Consider the following 25,083-nt stretch of genomic DNA (forward strand, 5'->3'; position numbering starts at 1 on the left):
ACACATAATAAAAACTACTTCCAGAGGAGATAAGTAGCATCAGAGGCAATGCAACAGCGGAATAAAAACACAACTAGCCTCATGGAACAACACAAGGGAGAAATAAACTCCCATAGTAGATGCTAAGAAGTAGGAGAAATAAACTCCTCATAGTTTAAAGCGCATTTCTTCAACATAAGAACATCAGGAAAAATAAATTCCCATAAAATATCTGAGAAAAATAAATTCTCAGTCATAGTGGATAGTGGACTTAATAGTCAGGTGCCATAACACTTGGCACAACATTTGTCATCAAATAATACATTCAGGCGATCAAGAGATAATATCACTCACACTCCCCCTGAATTCATGCATACACACACCAGATAGAGAAAGAATATTTGTCTCATCCCTCAGTACATGCATATTACTCACACTCCCCCTCAATACGAGCATACGAACATTAGCACAGATGTGCACAGATGTGAGAACATCTGTCTATACACTTGTCACACACACACACTACTCCCCCTTTTTAGCCACAATTTAGACAAACATCATGCATAGGAAATAGAAGTGTCAGGGTGCAATTATTACAGACCAAAGAGCACACACAGGTGCTAGAAATTCAGGGCCTTACCCATAAAAGGAACAACAAGGAAACACCAAAAGTACATTAGAAACAAATATAAGGAAACATCAGAAATCATATTGAAGAACTTTCATCAGAGTCCTCCATCACATCCTCAGTGTCATCATCAGAGCCACTAGTTCCTTCACCTTCTTGTCCATCAGGCTCACCCTCAGCAGTCTCAGCAGCTTCCTCAGCCTTGAGGGCTTCAATCACACGATCTATTTTCAGTTTCCTAGCCTCAAGAGCTCTGCTAGTCTCAGTAAGATCAGCAATCATCTGCTTTTTTGAAAGTACACCAGCCTGGACAGATGTGCCAACACCTGCTGCAGCATTTGTCCCATCCAATAACCTCTGCTCAATAACCAACACCCCTTTCCTTTTACAAGGAACATCAGTACTTCTCAACATATCTGGGTGTTGCTCAAATATTATATTGCATAGCAGAGTAGGAAGAGCAACTGTTTTCTCAACAGCATAAGTCAGGGCATGGCTTAAGGTTTCTTGAAAGAAATATGATCCATAATCAAATTTGGCCTTGGTACCCACAGCATAGATAAACTTTCCCAGTCCTCTGGCCACATCACCTGAGTGGGTTGTAGGCACCCAATTATGTGCAGCAATCCTATTCAGAATAGCATAAAATGGAGAGAGGGATGTTGCAGCCAATTTTGCCTTGCTTGGCCATACCTTAATCCTGCCACCTGTGAGGACCTTGCAGACCTCATTGTCTGTGACTTTTAGAGAAGCCACTTCTTCAGAATCCCTTTGCAAATATTGGTTGATCACAGTTGGAGAGAATTGAACACACTTTCCTCGAACAAAAACCTGCCTGTATTCAGGACTTGCTGGATCATTACAGTTTGCAGCCACATTAATCAAAAATTCTTTGACAAGCCTGTCATAGCACTTGTCCAACCCAACCACAGTTTTCATTAATCCTGCATACTCAAGAGCTTCAACAACACTTGGACATTCAAGAATATCATCTTTCAAATTCCTTTCCAGAGCTAACCTCCTGTGATACACAAACTTCCATCTTGCAGACCCATTCTCCAGATGGAATGAGATATTATCCAAAGGAGCATAGGGAACAGTTTGAGGAACCTTCTTCCTTCCTATACTCTTCCTAGATGTGCTGCCAGATGCAGCAACATCTGTCTCTGGCTCAAAATCAGAATCACTAGTTGGTGGAGCTTTCCTTTTCCTAGTTTCTGTTCTAGGTATTACCTTACTTACAGGTTTTGGAGGTCCATAAAGAGGCTTTTTACCAGTATCTTTTCCAGCCCTAGAAGGTTTGGGTGTTTGTACAGGTGTGTTAGCAGTCTCCACACCTTTACCAGCCCTACTTCTAGTCCTCCTAGCCACACTAGCCTCAGAATTTGTAGGAGCAGCCTTATCACTAACAGTAGTTTCATTTTCATTAACAATTATAACCTCGGGAGTTTCATTCACAACTTTATCAGGAACAGTTTCTTTATCAGTAGCCTTAGGTGGGGGACTCTCATCAGACTCAGAATAGTCAACAATATTTTCCTGTGCCAAAGATGTGGTAACATCTGGCACAACATTTGGCGCAGCGCCATGTGTTGCAACATTTGGCGCAACATGAGTCTCAGGAGTAGTTTTCTTGAGAGACTCAGCAGCAACAGCCTCATTGGTCTCAGTGGAAGCACCAATATTAGTATCAACAACAGTAAGGGGGTTAGGAGCAGTTTTCCCCAATTTTTCAGACACAGCAGGGTCCTTTAAACCTAGGGTTTCAGCAAGATTTGGATCTTTAAGACCTAAATTAACAGAAGTCTTACCAGATGCGTCGACATTAACCTCTGCAGCTTTTACGACAGGAGTAGCAACACCATTCGATGGAAGTGGATCAACATGCAGTTCAGACATTGTAAAACTTCTCCTTGATTCAGATTTCAATTTCTTGCTCTTACTCTTTGAAACTTTAATTGAAGCGGAGGGAGAAGAAGGATTTGTAGTTGTTCGGGATGATTTATCCTTCTTTGCAACTGATTTTCTCCTCATCGTTGGACTTGTGGCAGGTATGGTGTTGAGAGGAATAGCATTTATCGCCATTTGTGGTGATGGAACAGCATTTGTCTTCGTTGGTGAAGATTTAGCAGAGTTAGACATAATTCGGAAGTGAAATTTTCTGAGAAAAGACGAGATTAGAGAAATATTGATGAGGGAGATGGAGAGTTTTTGAACGTGAGAGAGAGAATGAATGAAAAGTAATGATTGTGGTTGATGGAGGTTGTGGGAAGTTGAATAAAAACTTCCTTGATTAGCGTGTAACTTTAAGTGATGAGATGTAGTTACACGCATTACATACTGTAACTGCTATTTGTCTTCAAAAAGGCAAATTCCAAGTTTGCCTCTCAAATTTTCAAATTGATTTGCATCTAAAGCCTTTGTAAAAATATCTGCCAACTGTTCTTCGGATGCAATGTGTTCAAGTGTAACAATTTTCTCTTCTACAAGTTCTCTTATAAAATGATGACGTATATCAATGTGCTTAGTCCTACTATGCTGAATAGGATTCTTAGAGATATTGATAGCACTCAGATTATCACAGTAAAGTGTCATGACATCTTGCTCAACACTATACTCCTTCAACATTTGTCTCATCCATAACAATTGAGAGCAACTACTCCCAGCTGCTATATATTCTGCCTCAGCTGTTGATAGAGACACACTATTCTGCTTCTTACTAAACCAAGATACTAGATTGTTTCCCAAGAAGAAACATGCACCAGAGGTGCTCTTTCTATCATCAGCACTTCCAGCCCAATCTGCATCACAATATCCAATTAAGGTAGAATCATTACCATGAGTGTATAAAATTCCATAGCCACATGTTCCATTGACATATTTGAAGATCCTCTTTACTTGAGTCAGATGACTCATCTTGGGTTCAGATTGGTATCTAGCACAAACACCTACTGCAAACATGATATCAGGCCTGCTAGCTGTGAGATATAGCAAGCTCCCAATCATACTTCTGTAGAGACTTTGATCCACATCAATCCCTTTCTCATCTTTGGTAAGCTTCAAGTGTGTAGGTGCAGGTGTCCTTTTGTGACTACCACCTTCCATTCCAAATTTCTTCACAATGTTTCTTGCATATTTTTCTTGAGAGATAAATATGGTGTCTTCCATTTGTTTGACCTGAAGACCTAAAAAATAGGTTAGCTCTCCTACAAGACTCATTTCAAATTCAGATTGCATTTGATGCACAAAATGTTCCACCATTTGTCGCGACATTCCACCAAATACAATATCATCCACATATATCTGAGCTATCATTAACTTCCCTTTCTCTTCTCTTACAAACGGGGTTTTATCATTACCACCCTTCTTGTATCCATGGCTGACAAGGAATTCAGTCAGTCTTTCATACCATGCTCTAGGGGCTTGTTTCAATCCATAGAGTGCTTTCTTTAGTTTGTAAACATGGTTAGGAAAGCTTGGATCTACAAACCCTTTTGGTTGTTCAACATATACCTCTTCATTTAGATAGCCATTTAGGAATGCACTTTTTACATCCATTTGATATAGCTTGAATTTTAAAATGCATGCCACAGCCAAGAGTAATCTTATGGACTCCAAGCGAGCAACTGGAGCAAAAGTTTCATCAAAGTCTACTCCTTCTATCTGGGTGTATCCTTGTGCTACAAGTCTGGCTTTATTTCTAGTAATGTCACCATTTTCATCAGTTTTGTTCTTGTACACCCACTTTGTACCAATAACATTTATACCATCTGGTCTAGGTACTAGATCCCATACCTCACTTCTTTTGAACTGAGTTAGTTCATCCTGCATAGCATTGATCCAGTATTCATCAGTCAAAGCTTCTTTAACATTCTTTGGTTCAATCTTTGATATGAAACATGAATTGGAGATTGCTTCTTTTGATCTTCTTGTTGCAATTCCTTGATTTGGATTTCCAATAACAAGTTCCAGAGGATGATTCTTCTGTGTTCTAGTAGATGGTCCCTTGTTTGGTCTAGGAACCTCTGTAGTAGATTCAGAATGTTGATCAGGTTCAGGTTCAGTTTGATCATCATCAGGTGTTGGGACAGGTGTTATGACATCTGTCTCTTCAGCTGGATCTGCACTTGTTGTATCACTATCATCAACAACAACATTAATTGATTCCATCATAGTTCTTGTTCTGGAGTTAAAAACCCTGTAGGCTCTGCTGTTGGTTGAGTAACCTAAAAATATCCCCTCATCACTTTTGGGGTCCAATTTTCTCCTAGGTTCTCTATCTGCCAAAATATAACATTTTGACCCAAACACATGGAAATATTTCACAGTAGGCTTCCTATACTTCCATAGTTCATACAGTGTTGTAGCAGTACATTTTCTTAATGTTACTCTATTGTGAATGTAACATGCTATATTCATGGCTTCAGCCCAGAACTTGTAAGGAACATTTTTGGCATGCAACATTACTCTAGCAGATTCCTGTAAGGTTCTATTCTTTCTTTCAACCACACCATTTTGTTAAGGTGTAATTGGTGAAGAAAATTCATGAATTATTCCTTCAGCAGCACAAAAATCAGCAAATTTAGAGTTTTCAAACTCCTTACCATGGTCACTTCTGATTCTTACAATACCACAGTCTTTCTCTTGTTGAAGTTGTAAACAAAGATTTTTGAATTCTTCAAAAGTCTCAGATTTTTCCCTAATGAAATTTACCCAAGTATATCTAGAGAAGTCATCAACAATAACAAGAACATATTTCTTACCTCCAAGACTCTCAACTTGTATGGGCCCCATCAGATCCATATGTAGTAACTCAAGAACTCTAGAGGTGGACAAGTGTTGCAACTTTTGGTGCGACACTTTGGTTTGCTTCCCAATCTGACATTCACCACAGATATTGCCTTCCTGTATCTGTAAGCTTGGTAGTCCTCTGACAGCTTCTTCTGATATGACTCTCTTCATGCTCTTCAGGTTAAGGTGTCCTAATTTTTGATGCCACAGCTTAACCTCTTCATTTTTAGTTAAGAGACATGTAGATACATTAGCTTCTTCAAGAGGGATCCACAAGTAGCAGTTGTCTTTTGATCTAACACCCCTCATAAGGATGTCTCCTTCATTATTGCTGACCAGACATTCTTTTTTTGTAAAGTTGACTTTCATGCCTTGATCACATAGTTGGCTTATACTGATTAGATTGGCAGTTAGTCCTTTTACAAGGAGAACATTTTCAAGTTTTGGTAGACCATGGTCAATCAGTCTTCCAATACCTTTGATTTCCCCTTTTGCTCCATCTCCAAATGTCACAAAACTTGTGGCATAGGATTTTACTTCCTTTAAATATTTTTCAACACCAGTCATGTGTCTGGAACAACCACTATCAAAGTACCAATCTTCTTTTGATGAGGCTCTGAGAGACGTATGGGCAATCAAACTTTTCCTACTGCTTTCAGCTGTATACTCCTTGGTATTGATTGCATCATCTTTTTGCTTCCATTCCATCCTTGTTTTAGTAATGGATGGATCAGACTCTTGAGGAACTTCACTTGGATAACCATACAATTTGTAGCAGTAAGGCCTTATGTGCCCCTTTCTTCCACAGTGGTGACATCTCCATGAGTGGTACCTGCTTCTAGGTCTAGGTATAAATCTAGGTCTCTGCCATCTTTGCTGATGTGGTGCCACATGTGGTGACACTTGTCTCTGCTGTCTAGGAGTCAGGTGTGGCGACATCCTGTCATGCATTTTTGGAGAAGGTTGTTTACTTATCTCAGGCATATATTTCCCTTCTTTGTTGTAATCCATGATCCTATTAACTTTTTTGTACTCGTACCCAATGCCTGTTTTGGATCTACTAGGAGCAGGCAAAGTTTCCAGGATTTCATCTAGATCACTTCCTTTGAATAGCCTAAGAACATGCTTCTTTAAATTCTCAAGATGAGAGTTTAATTCAGTTACCTCTTCATTCAGATGGGCTATCTCAGTCAGTTGTTTAATCTTGTCTGCTTCTAAGTTGATGATAGTTGCCTTTTGTTCCTCAATGATCTTTAAACTATCTTCCCATTTAGTACTAAATTCAGAGATTCTAGACAGATTAGCAGCTCTCTCAGTTTGTAGCTTAGTGATTGTTTCTTTTTGCTCTTCAGAGACTCTGCAAACTTCTGCACTCTTTAGACACAGCTTTTTATACGATTCAGCAAGTTCATCAAAGGTCAGTTCTTCTTCCCATGATTCAGTGTCAGATGTGCAAACACTTGTCAATACATGTATAGCCTTTGCAGTATCAGCTTCTCCCTCAGAATCTTCATCTGACCAAGTTACAGTCAACCCCTTCTTCTGTTTCTTCAGGAAGGTTCCACATTCACTTCTAATGTGACCATACCCTTCACATTCATGGCATTGAACACCTTTATTTGGAGCTGATTTCTCATCTGTTACAGGTTTTCTGAAATTCCTGTAAGTGTTGCGACCAATGTCAGCTGCACCTGTCTTAGAGCGTTTGTCCATTCTCTTTAGCACTTTATTAAATTGTTTTCCCAAAAGAACCATTGCATCAGAGATGCTGTGTTCAGACTCTGTGTCACTCTGTTGATCTTCTTCCTCAGCATTTGAGACAAAAGCAATGCTTTTGTTTTTCTTATCCATCTTTTCATTTATAGCTACCTCATAGGTTTGTAGAGAACCAACCAGTTCATCTAGCTTCATATCTGTGATATCCTTTGCTTCCTCTATAGCTGTGACTTTCATGTCAAACTTCTTAGGTAGAGACCTAAGCATTTTTCTTACCAGCTTTTCTTCAGGTATCTTTTCACCCAAGGCATCAAATTGATTGTCAAAATCAAGTATGGTCATGTGAAAATCCTGAATGGTTTCATCATCATTCATTCTTAGATTCTCAAACTTAGTTGTTAGGAGTTGTAGCTTAGACAGCTTCACTTTAGAGGTACCTTCATGAACAGTCTCAAGAATTGTCCAAGCTTCCTTAGCACAGACACACTTTTTGATGAGTCTGAATATGTGCTTGTCAACACCATTATATAGTGCATATAATGCTTTTGAGTTTGCAAGAGCAAGCTCAACCTCTTCTTTGGACCATTCTTCAGCAGATTTCAACTCAAGAGTTGGTTTACCATCTTTGTCCATCTTCACAAGTGGAGTCCATCCGCTCAGAATTGCCTTCCATGTCTTGCTATCAATTTGTTTTAGGAAGGCCATCATGCGGGACTTCCAATAGTCATAGTTTGAAGTGCCAACCAAAAGAGGTGGTCTGGTAACAAAACCTCCTTCTTTGTCCATCCTTGCCAGAAACGATTTCCCTGGAGCTCACCCTAAAATTCAGAACAGGGTGCCTGCTCTGATGCCAATTGAAATTCCTGGCACACAGTGGACAGGTGTTGCTCAAGGTGTAGCAACACTTGTCTGTTGTAGACAGATGTTGTTACTGGTGCGCCAACACTTGTCTATAAACAGAGCAAATAACATAAAACAATACAAACAGTAAAGTAAATAACACACGAGAGTTGTTAACCCAGTTCAGCCTAAAGCCTACTCTGGGGGATACCAATCCAGGAATGAAGTCCACTATCAGCAGTATTACTTCAAAGCTAAACTCACCCGTTTACAACTTCTCACTTAATCACTACCCAATGACACTTCTACCTAGGAACTCCTAGATATGAGACCCCGTCCCAATTCCCACCTTAACAACACAGACAGCGTTGTTATTCAATTCAACAATCACAACAGGTGGAGACACACTCCTAAGAAACTAGGATTCACTCTTGCTTAAAAGCTTGCGAGTAAACCACACAACACAATAGAACAATCTCCGTACTTCAAAGCTTAGGAGAAGTTCACACTTACAACTCAATAACACTCAGGTCCTAAGCTTGCATCAATGAGACACAAGAAAGGCTCACAATTAACACTCTAAAATCCCTAAAACTCACGCTTTGTAAGACTCGATTTTAGATGCTTGAAACCATATGCTTGCCTTCGTATTTATAGTAGTAGAACGACTTGGGCTTCAAGACAAAATTAGGGCTTCTAGAATTGCGGCAGCTGTGATATATTTTTGAAAACAATAGTTATATTTTTGAAACGCAAAAATATATTTTCCAAAAATATAATTCCTTTGGAAAATAAAACTAGGGTTTGGCTGCCTCATGAAACACATTAAACACGTGCGCCTTCCTCTGTAAGAAACCTTGAAACAATTCTTCAAACAGATCTTCAAAAGATTGAGTAGAAATTTAAACCCGCTAGCTGGCGCGCACGATACAGAGTCAGGTGTTGTTCCAAAGTGTCCCAACATTTGTCACAACACTTGGGGTCAGCACATTCGTCTCAACACTTGGCTAAAATATGTTTTTGCAAAATGTAGCCAACTTACAAAAACCCAACACAATGGAATAACAAGAATTTCTTCTGTTTAATTGAATAATAATACAAATTGATTATTACAACTCTCACCAACAAATATGGTGGATAACCTCTCTTTTGGATTTGCTCTCAAAAGGATTTCTTCACACTCTGATGATAGAAATGAAAACATGAAAATGAATTTATAGCCAGAGCATTCCAACAATAGGTGGCTATGAGAAGTTTCCTCATTTTCATTCACTACAAATTCTCTCATGCGTTTAATTTCATTTTCTATAATTGATAGTGATTACTCATTCTTTATATCTCCACATAAAGAGGAAATACTATCAATCTCCCCCTTCCGATTTAGGTGGAGGGATCCATCAGTCCAGCAGCTCTCTTGCAGAACTCGTACTTGTCCTTCGGTAAAGACTTGATCATCATATCTGAGCAATTATTATCAGTGTGAATTTTCTCAAGCTGTAGTTGCTTAGAATTTAACATATCACGTATCCAGTGATATCTCACATCGATGTGTTTTGACCTCGAGTGAAAACTTGAATTCTTGCTCAGGTGGATTGCACTTTGACTATCACAATGCACGACGTACTTCTGCTAGTCTTGCCCTAATTCATGCAAGAACCGCTTCATCCATAACATTTCCTTGCAAGCTTCTGTAGCTGCAATAAATTCTGCCTCTGTGGTAGACAAAGCAACACACTTTTGTAGCTTAGACTGCCACGATACAGCTCCCCCTGAAAATGTAATCAAGAATCCAGAAGTTGATTTCCTAGAATCAATATCTCCCGCCATATCTGCATCTGTGTAGCCAATTAGTTCAGGATTTCTACTTCCAAAGCACAAACTCATTTTGGAAGTTCCTCTGAGATATCGCAAGATCCACTTCACAGCATTCCAATGCTTCTTTCCTGGATTGGCCAAGAATCTACTAACAACACCAACCGCGTGTGTTATATCTGCTCGTGTGCATACCATTGCATACATCAAGCTTCCAACAGCTGAAACATATGGCACCTTGTTCATCTCCTGTTTTTCAATTTCAGTTGCCGGACTCTGCTTTGAACTAAGACAAAAGTGACTAGCAAGTGGAGTAGCAACTGGTTTTGCCTTTTCCATGTGAAACCGCTCTAACACCTTCTCGATATATTTTTCTTGTGATAGCCACATCTTGTGCTCCTTCCGATCACGACGGATGGACATACCAAGAATATGTTTTGCCGGTCCCAAGTCTTTCATAGCAAAATATTTCTTCATTTCATCCTTCAACTTGCTGATCTTCTCACTATTTTGTCCAACGATCAACATATCGTCAACATACAAGAGAAGTATGATGAACTCACCATCAAGAAATCTCTTCACAAACACACAATGGTCAGAATTCGTCCTTCGATATCCATGATCAATCATGAAGGAATCAAACTTCTTATACCATTGACGCGGTGCCTGCTTAAGTCCGTATAAACTCTTTTTCAACTGACATACCAAGTTTTCTTTGCCTTTGACTTTGAATCCCTCTGGCTGCTCCATGTAAATTTCTTCTTCTAAATCACCATGAAGAAATGCAGTCTTCACATCTAGCTGCTCCACATCTAGATCCAAACTTGCAGCCAAACCAAGCACTACCCGAATCGATGACATCTTGACCACAGGTGAAAAAATCTCTTCAAAGTCTATGCCTTTCTTTTGACTGAAGCCTTTCACGACTAACCTCGCCTTGTATCTAGGTCGTGAGTTATTTTCCTCAGTCTTCAACTTGTACACCCATTTGTTTTTGAGTGCTCTTTTACCTTTCGGTAAAGCTACCAACTTATATGTCAGGTTCTCATGCAAGGATTGCATTTCTTCTTGCATGGCTTTCAACCATTCTTCTTTGTGATTATCCATCAAAGCTTCTTCATAACACTCTGGTTCTCCCGCATCAGTGAGTAACACAAATTCTGTTGCAGGATATTTGGTTTGAGGTTTAGGTATCCTAGATGATCTTCTCAATTGGGGAACTTGTTCTTCATCATTAGAGTCTTCAATCATATCTTCATTATGATTGTTGCTTCCATTACCATCTGTTACTTCTTCATTTGGATCATTACCAATTGGAGGTTCATTTTCTGCTTCTCCAATATCTTTTATTTCATCTCCCCCGTAATGCTCTAGAGGGGGAACTGGATCCAAGTTGACTGGATGTTCTCTAGAAATAACAGGCTTGACTCCCTTCTGAATATCTTCAATATTCTGGTCTTCCAAGAAGACAACATCTCTGCTTCTAATAATCTTCTTCTCTACAGGATCCCATAAACGGTACCCGAATTCTTCATTTCCATATCCCAAGAAGATGCACTCCTTCGACTTTGAGTCGAGTTTCGATCTTTCATCTTTTGGAACATGAACAAACGCTCTACAACCGAACACCTTCAAGTGATTGTAGGATACTTCTTTACCTGTCCAAAACCTATTTGGAACATCACCATTCAATGGAGCTGAAGGGGATAAGTTGATTAAATCAACTGCAGTCATCAGAGTCTCACCCCAAAAACTCTTCGGTAACTTGGAATGAGATAACATTGTTCTCACTCTTTCAACAATAGTTCTGTTCATTCTCTCAGCCACTCCATTGTGCTGAGGCGTTTTTGGAACAGATCTTTCATGTCGGATTCCATTACTAATACAGTAATGTTTGAAATCTCCCATAAACACTCCTCCATTGTCAGTACGAACACATTTTAACTTCTTGCCAGTTTCTCTCTCAACACTAGCATGAAACTGTTTGAATACAACAAACACCTGATCTTTTGTTTTGAGGGCATAAGCCCAAACCTTCCTGGAGTGATCATCAATAAAGGTAACAAAATACCTTGCACCTCCATGAGTACTAGTGGTCATTGGACCACAAACATCAGAATGCACCAAATCTAAAACATTTGGCTTTCTATGTGGGGCCTTATATTGAAATGAAGCTCTATGTTGTTTTCCAGCCAAACAATGTGTACATGGCTTAAGCGACATTTCCAATCCTTTCACACCGGCCAAAATACCTCTTTTGGCTAGGATTTGAAGTCCCTTCTCACTCATATGTCCGAGCCGTTTATGCCATAGCTGGACCGAGGAGTCTTCTCCGAGAGCGTTAACACACCCATTATTGACTTTGGCTTCTATCACATAAAGAGTGTTTACTTTCTTGCCTCGGGCTACTACCAAGGAACTTTTTGATAGCTTCCATTTACTATCTCCAAACACACTAGTATAGCCTTCTTCGTCTAGAAGTCCTGTTGATATTAGATTGAGACGCATGTCAGGAACATGTCTCACATCTTTCAACGTTAAGCGACAACCAGTGTTTGTTTCTAGGCAAACATCTCCTTTGCCCACAATCTTGGATTTATCATCATTCCCCATCTTCACATAACCAAAATCACTGCTTGTATAGGAAGAAAAGAAATCCCTTCGTGAGGTTACATGGAATGATGCACCAGAATCCACGACCCAACATGTATCTTGTGATGTCAAATTAACATGACCATCATCACAAACGAAGATTACCTCATTGCCTTGAAAAATGGTAGCGGCTATGTTACTCGCATCACCATTTTCTTGTTGCTCTCTTTTGAGCTTCCTACATTCTTTCTTCATGTGACCTTTCTCGTGACAATAAAAACACTCCACGTCTTTTCTTGTCCACGACCTACCCCTGAAATTATCTCCAGAATTTCCCCTTGACTTGTCTCTAGTATTGAACTTCTTGTGGATATTTCTTCCACGATACTCAGTGACAAGCGCCTCAGACTCTGTTGGCATTCCTTGTTCCTTCCTTCTAGCTTCTTCATTGAACATGCTATCTTTTAAAATGTCCAATGTTAGAACACCTTGTGGTGCCGAGTTACTCAATGAAACCACAAGCGTGTCCCAATTGTCTAGCAAGGAACTTAATAACAATAATGCTTGCAATTCATCTTCAAGCACCATCTTCATATTGGTGAGTTGATTTATCAATCTTTGAAAATCACTCAAGTGTTCAGAAACACTCCTAGTTTCTCTATACTTGAGGTTCACCAATCGCCGAATAGTAGAGGCTTTATTCTGGGTTGTCTTTCTCTCGTACAAAGCTTCTAATTTCGTCCATAATGTGTACGCAACTGTTTCTTGCGCAACATGATGAAAAACGCTTTGATCGATCCATTGTCGAATCTGTCCGACAGTTTTCCTATTCATGACATTCTAGTCATCATCAGACTTTCCGGTAGGCTTCGTCCCTTTATTTTGCAAAGGTTGATACAAATCTTTGCAATAGAGGATGTCTTCCATTCTAGGTTTCCAAATGGAGTAATTTGAAGAAGTTAACTTGATCATTGTTGATGATCCCACAGAGGTTGACTCGTCCATTGTAATAATAAAAGTTAAAATGTGTGGTGATGAGCCGAAGCTCTGATACCACTTGTTGGGAAAGATAACACAAAACACACCTAATACAAGGTCGGCGGATGATTGATTATCCCTGGATCAAACTTTTCCCACTATAATAATAATAACAATAACAATGGAATAACAAGAATTTCTTCTGTTTAATTGAATAATAATACAAATTGATTATTACAACTCTCACCAACAAATATGGTGGATAACCTCTATTTTGGATTTGCTCTCAAAAGGATTTCTTCACACTCTGATGATAGAAATGAAAACATGAAAATGAATTTATAGCCAGAGCATTCCAACAATAGGTGGCTATGAGAAGTTTCCTCATTTTCATTCACTACAAATTCTCTCATGCGTTTAATTTCATTTTCTATAATTGATAGTGATTACTCATTCTTTATATCTCCACATAAAGAGGAAATACTATCAATCTCCCCCTTCCGATTTAGGTGGAGGGATCCATCAGTCCAGCAGCTCTCCTGCAGAACTCGTACTTGTCCTTCGGTAAAGACTTGATCATCATATCTGAGCAATTATTATCAGTGTGAATTTTCTCAAGCTGTAGTTGCTTAGAATTTAACATATCACGTATCCAGTGATATCTCACATCGATGTGTTTTGACCTCGAGTGAAAACTTGAATTCTTGCTCAGGTGGATTGCACTTTGACTATCACAATGCACGACGTACTTCTGCTGGTCTTGCCCTAATTCATGCAAGAACCGCTTCATCCATAACATTTCCTTGCAAGCTTCTGTAGCTGCAATAAATTCTGCCTCTGTGGTAGACAAAGCAACACACTTTTGTAGCTTAGACTGCCACGATATAGCTCCCCCTGAAAATGTAATCAAGAATCCAGAAGTTGATTTCCTAGAATCAATATCTCCCGCCATATCTGCATCTGTGTAGCCAATTAGTTCAGGATTTCTACTTCCAAAGCACAAACTCATTTTGGAAGTTCCTCTGAGATATCGCAAGATCCACTTCACAGCATTCCAATGCTCCTTTCCTGGATTGGCCAAGAATCTACTAACAACACCAACCGCGTGTGTTATATCTGCTCGTGTGCATACCATTGCATACATCAAGCTTCCAACAGCTGAAACATATGGCACCTTGTTCATCTCCTGTTTTTCAATTTCAGTTGCCGGACTCTGCTTTGAACTAAGACAAAAGTGACTAGCAAGTGGAGTAGCAACTGGTTTTGCCTTTTCCATGTGAAACCGCTCTAACACCTTCTCGATATATTTTTCTTGTGATAGCCACAGCTTGTGCTCCTTCCGATCACGACGGATGGACATACCAAGAATATGTTTTGCCGGTCCCAAGTCTTTCATAGCAAAATATTTCTTCATTTCATCCTTCAACTTGCTGATCTTCTCACTATTTTGTCCAACGATCAACATATCCCACTATAATACAAGGTCGGCGGATGATTGATTATCCCTGGATCAAACTTTTCCCACTATAATAATAATAACAATAACAATGGAATAACAAGAATTTCTTCTGTTTAATTGAATAATAATACAAATTGATTATTACAACTCTCACCAACAAATATGGTGGATAACCTCTCTTTTGGATTTGCTCTCAAAAGGATTTCTTCACACTCTGATGATAGAAATGAAAACATGAAAATGAATTTATAGCCAGAGCATTCCAACAATAGGTGGCTATGAGAAGTTTCCTCATTTTCATTCACTACAAATTCTCTCATGCGTTTAATTTCATTTTCTATAATTGATAGTGATTACTCATTCACTACAAATACTCATTCAAAAGAAAATGACCTACATGGAAAGATCTTTATATATATCATACTTTCTTAAAAAAACAATAAGGTACAATGATTATAAACAATACCAGTTATTATTTTCCAATATACAAATTTATAAATTTCAAAGTATCTGATGTAGTAATATAAGTATCTTTACTCTGCTACAATTAACAATTTAATGTATTGATTGTTTTAGCACACTAAAGACTATAAGATTTATCAAATATTATTTGTGCATGAGTATGCATTCACAAATATTTAAGATGCAAATTTTACCTATATGGTTTGTCGCAAATTGTAATTCTATATTGTCTTTGGAAAGCTTGAATGGTGTTGCCATGATTCCTGCATTATTTCTTAGAACAGTGAAAGATGATCTTTTCAGTATATACAACATCATATGTTGAAATTTTAATATCTAACATTCTTCTGGTGTAACACATTCATAAATAAAATTCATAAGTAAAGTATCCATGGTAACTTACATAAGTATATTCAAAGGAAGACTACGAGAGTTAAACTGTGACGTGAATTTTCTCACAGATTCCATTGAGTTAGGTCCAGCTTTTTGCAGTTGAATTATTTCTTAATATGGCTTCCTTGATCTCCTTACCAGCTTCCATATTCCTGACCCCCATAACTACATGGACACCGCGTAATGCAAGTACACGGGCAGTCTCAATACCAATACCACTAGTAGCCCCTACAGTAACATGGACCACATAATTAAAATAACTGGAATCAAAACGAGCACCAATGTGAATTCCACCAACATGTATCTGTAATCAACACAGAACATAGCCACTATTACCAAAAGAAATTATAGTGATATAAAGCACATTTGCAACATATTATAAGAACACCATAGTTTAAATTTTCCTCTACATAACACATATTATAATAGCATAGTGCCAACACCAATAAGAAAATTCAAAACAAAGCAATCATGTATGAAGCATAAGAAAAATTGTAATCAGAAGTCATAAATTTCAGCAATTGTTTGGCATGTAGAAGGAAAGAGTGCCGGTTTGGATATGTGTTCCCTCTAGGTTTCTCATATACCAATGTGATGTCGCCATGAATTTTGTAAAGCTTCAAATTCAAGCTTTTGAGTAGTCACGCACGTTACTCGCCTTCTTGCAGTGATTCCCAGCGGACACTAAGAGCATCACCAATAGTGAACAACTCACAATTGAGGTTCTTAACTCTTCTTTTATGGACTCAACTATGCTTCATCAAATTAAAGAACTCTCGGTTAGTGCAATATAATTGTTAAAAGTCAGTGTGTTTTTACTATTCCTTAACTTTACATCATCCTAGGCTATTAGTTAGTATTCCTAGTCATTACAACAGCCTAGACATTTAATGTAATTATTGCAACTTCATTATAAATAGAGACTGCGTGTGTTCTTCTTTTAGACGCATAGAGTTTTGAATAGTTTACAATAATTATTTTCTGCTGGTAGTTGGTTCTGCGTTAATATAATTATTTTATGATAAGAATCTAGTTCCTATAGAAGAACATTTCTTAGATTTTGTAGTACCCAAATCGACTTTGCTCCAACAGTGGAGCTATGGAAGAAAACATTCTTATCCTATGAAGCACTAACATGGACACTAGACAGTAGACACGATAGTGATACATCAACACTGATAATAATTTGAGAAACTAAGAAAGAACTTATTTTTATCCTATTAAGCACAAGCACTTGCGGACACAACACTGACACTGATAATAATTTGAGAGTTTGGTATAATTGAATGTGCTATCTATTGACAAACACCTTGTTGAATATGTAGTTTGTGTTGTTGGAATTTGTTTAAAGTCCCACGTTGCTTAGGTTCCCGGGATGTGAAGTGTATAAATATGTGAGGGCAACCTCACCCTTTGAGCTAGCTTTTGGGGTTGAGATCTTGATGGATTATTTCGCAAGTGAACGAATTACCACGTAGTAATAAAAATATCGATCCACAGGGATTGTGTGATCAAACTAGTCGAATAGTGCTCATAGACATTATGCAAGAAATACACATAAATTGGGGGTATGTTGAGTAATGAATTGCTAGAAAACGTGCTTTGATATAATGGAAAAGCGAGGTAGAATCATCGGAATCGCCTAGTCTATAGCTAAACCACATGCAATCTACTATATCATAGGAATCTACTCAAGTGTTCACAACTAGATCGACAAATTAGTGAATCGCAATCTCTTGTCAAAACCCACTCTATTCGTTGTCGATACTCCCCCGATCTCTCGGGCGGAAGCTACCTACAACGAATGATATTAATGCGCGTCAATCGTTCGCTACACTCTATGCCTCAATCTCTCGACCGGAGACACTCGAGTGCTCAATGCAATTCAGTTCAGAAATTAAATCAATACTCTCGCACGTGACTTAACTCGAAATCATTACAACACTAATGAAGGATTGTAAAGCATTAAAAACAGATTTGCATTTGATGAACACTATAGAGAGAGTAAATTCTTACAACATTTGCAGATTACATTCAGCTGAACTACATCCTAAACTATCCTAGATCCTACCTCCAAAGGAGCTTAGCTCCTCATCGTGCTTCGTTCGCTTCCTCGCTTCATCGCCATGGCTTGTGAATCCATGCTCTCGATGTGCTTGGAGCTATCCTTTGGAGTCTTGAATCGCGATCTTGAAGTTCCAAAACCCAGAATGTAGATCAATTTTGCAGAATTTTCCAACCCGAAAACAGAATTATGCAGAAAATATATATACAGAAAGCAACCACGCCGCGCGCCAGATCTATCACGCCGCGCGTGGTTGCAATTCCATCAACTACGCCGCGCGTGGTAACAGAATCACGCGGCGCGTGATCAAGTCAGAGAGCAATCTTCTTCTTCAACAAGGCTTCACGCCGCGCGTGGTAAGGCATCACGCCGCGCGTGATCAGAGTGAAAATCTTGGCTCCCTGTGAGCTCCATCACGCGGCGCGTGATGGGCTACGCCCCCAGCGTAGTGAAAATCATTCATATCCTGCAGTTTTTCCTGTTTTCTTGCAAAACAAGTAATCAAGCTCATGATTAGATTTCTCTTATATTTATTGCTAAAAACCTACTAAAATGTATCTAATGTTGCTAAAATAGGCATGGATTAGAGAGTGTGACGATTTGTCATCACAACCCCAAACTTAAACCTTTCCTTGTCCTCAAGGAAACAACTTTTACCTCAAGCTTTTGTGTCAAGACCTTGGCATTTTCCTTAAATTCACTCGAATCATACATACGTGAGACTCACCTGATGATCAATGATCCACCTGCAAACAATGCTCAATTGCACAACCGTTCCCGCAAGACATTTTCAAGTAGTTCACACTTTTCGACCAAGGCTCTATGATTTCATCACACTACTCACATGCACTCTTCAGTTTTTGGTAATTCACTCAAATCAACACATCAATGCAAGTCAACAATAATTTTGCAAGTAGTCTAAGAATTCATTCGGTTCACTTTGTGCACACACATTAGAGGTCTTTAGGGTTATAACGTGGCTTGGCTAGGGTGGATGGTGACATTTTTGGATAAGTAGTAGAAAAACTTGGAGTTAGATCCCCCTATTAGTCAAAGAACATTTTCATAAACCAAACCTCTTTCGAAATATAGAGGACTAGAGAACTTTTTCAAACATCAAACAAAGTTTTGCAATTCTTTTGAATTCAAGGCCATCATTTTTTTCTCTATATTATTTTTTTTTCACATTCATGCATCTTTTTTTTTTTTTCATTTATTTTGCATTCTCTTTTTTTTTCTTACTATTTATTTCCTTTTCTTCATTGCCTTGCAATTTTTGAAATTTTTCTCAATTTTTCAAATCAAAACTTTTTGTAAGTTCTCTAGTACCCTCACCCCAAACTTTATTTGTTGCTAATTCCAAAGAGCAACCCCAAACTTAGTAGTGAGCAATGCGCATCAACCACTAATTAGGTGCCTAACCTCCAAGAAAGTCATTCCTTTTTTCATCAAAAATTTCTTAAGGTTTTGCAAAAATAACATTTTCTTTTTCAGCTCAAATTGGTTAAGCAAAGGATAATTATAAGTAAGGGTGGATAGAAAGGCTCAAAGGTACCAAGGAACATGCCTCGTGTGTGCTACAAAAGTACCAATCAAATAAAAAGACGACAAGCAAAATCGAGAGACAATACATGAGTGGATATCACACATAGAAGAAAAAGGAGTGTTTGGCTCAATACCTCTCGGTTTGGTCGAATCAAAGAACCGGTCAAAAAGTGTGCATTCCCTTCCTTTGCCTCTTGATCACATGAGTGCAACAAGCTATTGCACTGCAAGTTTCACATATCACACACGGAGAAAATCAAGCAATTGATACTCAAGTAACTAGAAGGAACATGCCAAAATATTGAGACAAACTCTAAAAGTAAAAACCATTCCATAATCAAACAAGGGAAAATTCAAATTCAGAGTACACAAATAAAACATCCAGCCAATATCCAAGCAACATCAAATATTATTACAAACCAACAAAAGTAAAATAGACGAAAGTAAAAAGTAGAGATAGAGTAGTAGAGTAGTAAAGTAGTAGCAGCAGCAGCAGCAAAACATCATCCTTAACAACGTCAAACGGTATCATCCGGCTGGCCAGAGAAGTAGTTTGTGAACGGGCTATTCAAGTTCAGATTCAGCCCATCCACATCCAGCATTTCCCTCTCCATAGCAGCAGCCTCATCCTGCTCAACCCTGCGTCGCCTCTCGATCTCAGCCAACTCAGAAGTTCTCAGACCCGAATTGTAAGCTTGTCTGGCCTGGAATGATGTCAGCTCCCTCGCCTGATGTGCCTCCCAATCAGTATCAACGGGATACAAAGTCCCAAAAGTATGAGGAGGGAAGGTAGATCGGTAAGCCATCGCCTCGGTGTACATGGAAGAGGCGGTATCAAAGTAGAGATTCGGCAGCCCCGAATATTGAGAAATCTCCATCTGATGCAACATAGAAGCAAGCTGATTCATATCATGAGAGTAACGAGGAGGGTCTTGAGCTGGTATATCGTGATACTCATGTACCGGATCCCCCTGTTGATTCGGATGATTACCTTCTTCAAACCGGTTGATCTCTTCTTCTTCTCTCAAAGCTTCCTCCCTTGCAGCATTCCCCTCACCTCGGGGCACAATCGGACCTCTCTCAAATTTTTTCGTGAAGTAGGATAATGACAAAGGACGAATAGGATGAAGATCACCTTCTTGCACATTCATTGGAACATTATTCGCCCTACACAAAGCAGCGATGAGATTGCAATGTCCCAACGTAAAAGTAGGATTCGGATGATTGGCTATCTCATGAAGATCTTTTTGTAACCAATACCCCAGATTAATATACTTCCCTTCAACCAACAACCGGACCGCGTAAGCATTATCAAGCTGAATCTCTGAATTGTTACCTACAACCCTCACATTCTTCAACCAAAATTCACCCCAAGCTCGGTGAACGGGATTAAAACTTGTTAAGCTCAACCTTCTAGGAAGAGAAGCTGCTGAGTGGGCTAGCCACATTGCTCCCGGACGACATACTATACTCTTTAGTTCCTCCCTAACTTCGATCCCACTCTTGTCGATCCTCTCTCTATCACGCAAGAGTTCACACACACCTCCAGCAGCACAACCAAGCAGATTGTTTATAGTTTCAAAAGAATAACTCACCTTAACACCCCTAACCACAGAAATATATTCCGGAAACATAGGTTGATCCGGTAAATAGGCATTGGCAAAGAACTCCCTAGCCCACATCTGGTTGCCAGGATTAACCTCATCTTTAATCATCAACTTATTAAATTTCTCCCATCCCCTAGACTTGACCTCATTTCCTATCTCAGCCACACCATTCAGCAAATCCTCACCAAAACCCTTCTCTTGATTAATAGTAAAGGTTCGAATTTGTGAGTACCTTTTCTCATGAACTTCACTGATGAAGCGGGGATGCACTTGTGGCCGGGTAACACTGCTCCGGCGAGGAGGAGATGCTTGAGCGGACCGAGAAGATTGGCCCTTGCTTGCACTCATCTTTGTTCTTGGTTTCTTTGGAGGCTCTTGTGGTGGATTAGTATCACTCTTCTTCTTTCCCTTCCCGGTTAGCCGTGTCATCATCTTGATATTGTAAAGATTGAAATGGGTTAATTTGGGAAAGTGGTGAAATGTGATGAAATGAGGGATTTGGAGTGGAATTAGGAGTGGGTGATATGGGTGGTATGTGAATGTGAAGGAATTGGATGATTGAAGGTGATTAGAAGTGAAATTGGAGAGGTTTGAAGAGTGAAAATGGGTTATCAATGGAGTTTTTCGTGTGGGAGACCGTGTGAATTGATGATGGGATGGATGGAGTGGTTGAAAAGATGAAGAAATTCAAATTTTACACGCTTTCCTGTGCAGCCACGCCGCGCGTGACCCCTACTACGCCGCGCGTAGTACGAACTGTAACGGTCAAGAACTTCTTTCAAACAGGCCACGCCGCGCGTAATCACCATCACGCGGCGCGTAATCACTTAGTCAGAGACTCCATATTTCTCCAGTTTTCACGCAGCGCGTGATGCATCCCCACGCCGCGCGTAATAGATTCTGAAAAACCCCTTCCTCTGTGTTGAAGGATCACGCCGCGCGTGATTGTACTGCGCCCCCGGCGTAGTAGAACTCTGTTCTGCCCTGTTTTGCTTCCTGTCCTTGCTTCTGCTGCACACCTACCTACATACTTCAAAACATAACAAACTAAAACATTAGAAACCGTTGGGTTGCCTCCCAACCAGCGCTTGTTTAACGTCCCGATGCTTGACGTTCCATACCCCTAAGGGTTAAGGAAAAGAAGTGCCACCATGTGGCAAGTAGTGTGCATTCCAAGGTAACTTAAGAGCATGTTTAACAATATGATCATAAACCTGGATTTTAAAACATTGTGGGTCTCCATCATCACACTCCATCTTATCAAAGACATTGAATGTGACCTGCTGATCATCGGTCCTTAGCATGAGTTCCCCCATCTCCACATCGATTAGGGCACGGCTAGTTGCTAAGAAGGGTCTACCAAGTAGCAAAGGTTCCCACTCCCTAGTTTCTTCTATGTCTAAGACCACAAAATCTGCGGGAAACACAAACCCAGCAACTTTAACCAACACATCATGGAGAATACCTTCCGGATGCACAATCGATCTATCCGCCAAAGAGAGACTCATCTTTGTCGGCTTTGCTACCGCTCCCGGTATCTTCTTCATCATTGATAACGACATCAGATTAATGCTAGCACCCAAATCACATAAAGCTTTTTCAATAGTGAGATTTCCAATAGAACAAGGAATTGTAAAGCTCCCCGGATCTTTCTTTTTCTGAGGTAGCTTCCGTTGAATGAGGGCGCTGCACTCTTCAGTCATACTTACCATTTCATCATCTAATGGTTTTCTTTTCTTTGTGAGCAGCTCCTTCAAAAACTTTGCATAACTTGGCATTTGCTCCAATGCCTCCACTAATGGTATAGCCATCTCAAGCTTGTTCAACACTTTCATGAACTTCTTGAACTCCTTCTCCCGCTCAAGATTCTTAACTTTCTTTCTCCTAGGAAAAGGCATCCTAGCATATGGCGATTCATCAATTCCTTTACCTTTCTCAACCTTCTTACTTTCTTTTTCCTTTATCTCCCTCTGTTTTTCAACTTCTTCTTTCTCATCCTCACTAAACTCAACTTCCTTAGGCACATTTTCCTTTTCTACTTCTCCCTCATATATCTCATTTTCCACTACAACCTCTTGCTTATTTTCAACTTCTCCCTCATTGACCTTCTTTTTCAAGGGCTTCTCCACCGCTGGCCTTTCCGGTATCTCTCTACTCCTCAAAGTGATTCCATTGCAAGTTTCATTTTTCGGATTGTCATGAGTGTTTCCACCGAAACCTCCTTGGTTTTGCAACATAGAAAACTGTCTTGACAGCTGACCCATTTGCACCTCAAGATTCTTTATAGAAGCTTCATGATTCTTGTTAGAGGTTGCTTGACTCGATTTCATCGCTTCAAAGTTGCTTTGGGTCATGAGCATGAACTGATTTAGTGTCTCTTCCATCCTTGATGGAGGCCTTTGCTGCTGTTGCGGTGCACCTTGACTTTGCATACCGTTCCCCCACCCGGAACCGTTATTGTTGTTGTACGGCTTCCGAAAATTGGCCAAGTAGCGAGCCTCCTCTGAACCCTCCGGGAAGCATCCGCCATTTGGGTGGTCCTGCAAACAAAAATCACAGCGCACATTGTCAATTTTACCTATTGGAGAAGTTTGAACTTGTGGATTGGACAGCAGCTTCATCATTGCTTCCATTTGGCTAGTCATGAGCTTTTGCTGTGCCAATAGTGCTGTTTGAGTATCCAATTCCAACATTCCGCCTTTCTTTTTGGCTCCCCTATCATTAGTAGCTCTATACTCGTTTTGAGCCATGCTTTCCACCAATTCTCTTGCTTCAGTTTCGTCACGGTTCTTCAACGAACCACCGGCTGATGCGTCAAGTATCATTCGCGTTTGAGCCCTCAAACCTTGGGTAAACATTTGCATCTGATTGTGGCCATCGAAACCGTGATTCGGACACCTTTTAAGACAAACTTTGAACCTATCCCAAGCATCATACAACGTCTCACCATCCGCTTGTTCGAAGTTGCTGATTTCAGCCCTCCTTTCTAGGAACTTATGAATAGGGAAGTAACGATCTAAGAACTTCCGCTCCAGTTGCCTCCATGTCGCAATCGTTCCGGCGGGTATCGTGTCTAACCAATCTTTAGCACGGCCGGTGAGAGAATGCTTGAATAACCTCAGACTTTTGTCCGATTCGCTCACCCCCGGTGGATCGGTATAGTCGCAGGCTTCATAGAAGTGAGACAAGTGTAAGTTCGGGCATTGAGCTTCCGAACCTGAATAAGGGTTCTCTTTTAGGGCGGAAAGGACCGTGTTCTTGATGTCGAATGAGACAGGATTCGCCGGCTGAAAGCCTTGATTTGCCAACGCGTCATTGGCTCTCCTCCCATAATCACCAAGGGTACGCCTTGGCGGTTGAGGAACCGGTGGAACATGGACCGGTGGAACCTGTTCTTCTTCCATAGTTGCTGCAGTCCGTCCTTGACAGTCCGGTGTATCCCTTAGCAAAGTTGTTCCCCTTGAAGCTTGAGCTTCCCTTGTTGCCTTTCGAATTGCGCGAGCTGTCTTTTCAATCTCTGGATCAAATTGCAGCTCTTGAGGACCTGTTCTCCGCATGCACAATGAAACACACAAGTAGAACGCTCCGGGAGAAAAATATAAAACAGAAAAATAAAGAAAACACAGAAAATATGAACACTATCGCCTTGTCGAATCAATCACAATCCCCGGCAACGGCGCCAAAAACTTGATGGATTATTTCGCAAGTGAACGAATTACCACGTAGTAATAAAAATATCGATCCACAGGGATTGTGTGATCAAACTAGTCGAATAGTGCTCATAGACATTATGCAAGAAATACACATAAATTGGGGGTATGTTGAGTAATGAATTGCTAGAAAACGTGCTTTGATATAATGGAAAAGCGAGGTAGAATCATCGGAATCGCCTAGTCTATAGCTAAACCACATGCAATCTACTATATCATAGGAATCTACTCAAGTGTTCACAACTAGATCGACAAATTAGTGAATCGCAATCTCTTGTCAAAACCCACTCTATTCGTTGTCGATACTCCCCCGATCTCTCGGGCGGAAGCTACCTACAACGAATGATATTAACGCGCGTCAATCATTCGCTACACTCTATGCCTCAATCTCTCGACCGGAGACACTCGAGTGCTCAATGCAATTCAGTTCAGAAATTAAATCAATACTCTCGCACGTGACTTAACTCGAAATCATTACAACACTAATGAAGGATTGTAAAGCATTA

General features: G+C 39.9%; 1 pseudogene; it reads right to left on the reverse strand.

Annotated features, from left to right (window-relative positions):
- Nucleotides 1–25,083, reverse strand: part of LOC123905466 — a 29,163-nt pseudogene that overhangs the window by 2,642 nt on the left and 1,438 nt on the right.

This window comes from Trifolium pratense, linkage group LG2 (genome assembly GCF_020283565.1).
Source record: "Trifolium pratense cultivar HEN17-A07 linkage group LG2, ARS_RC_1.1, whole genome shotgun sequence".
NCBI classification, from domain to species: Eukaryota; Viridiplantae; Streptophyta; class Magnoliopsida; order Fabales; family Fabaceae; genus Trifolium; species Trifolium pratense.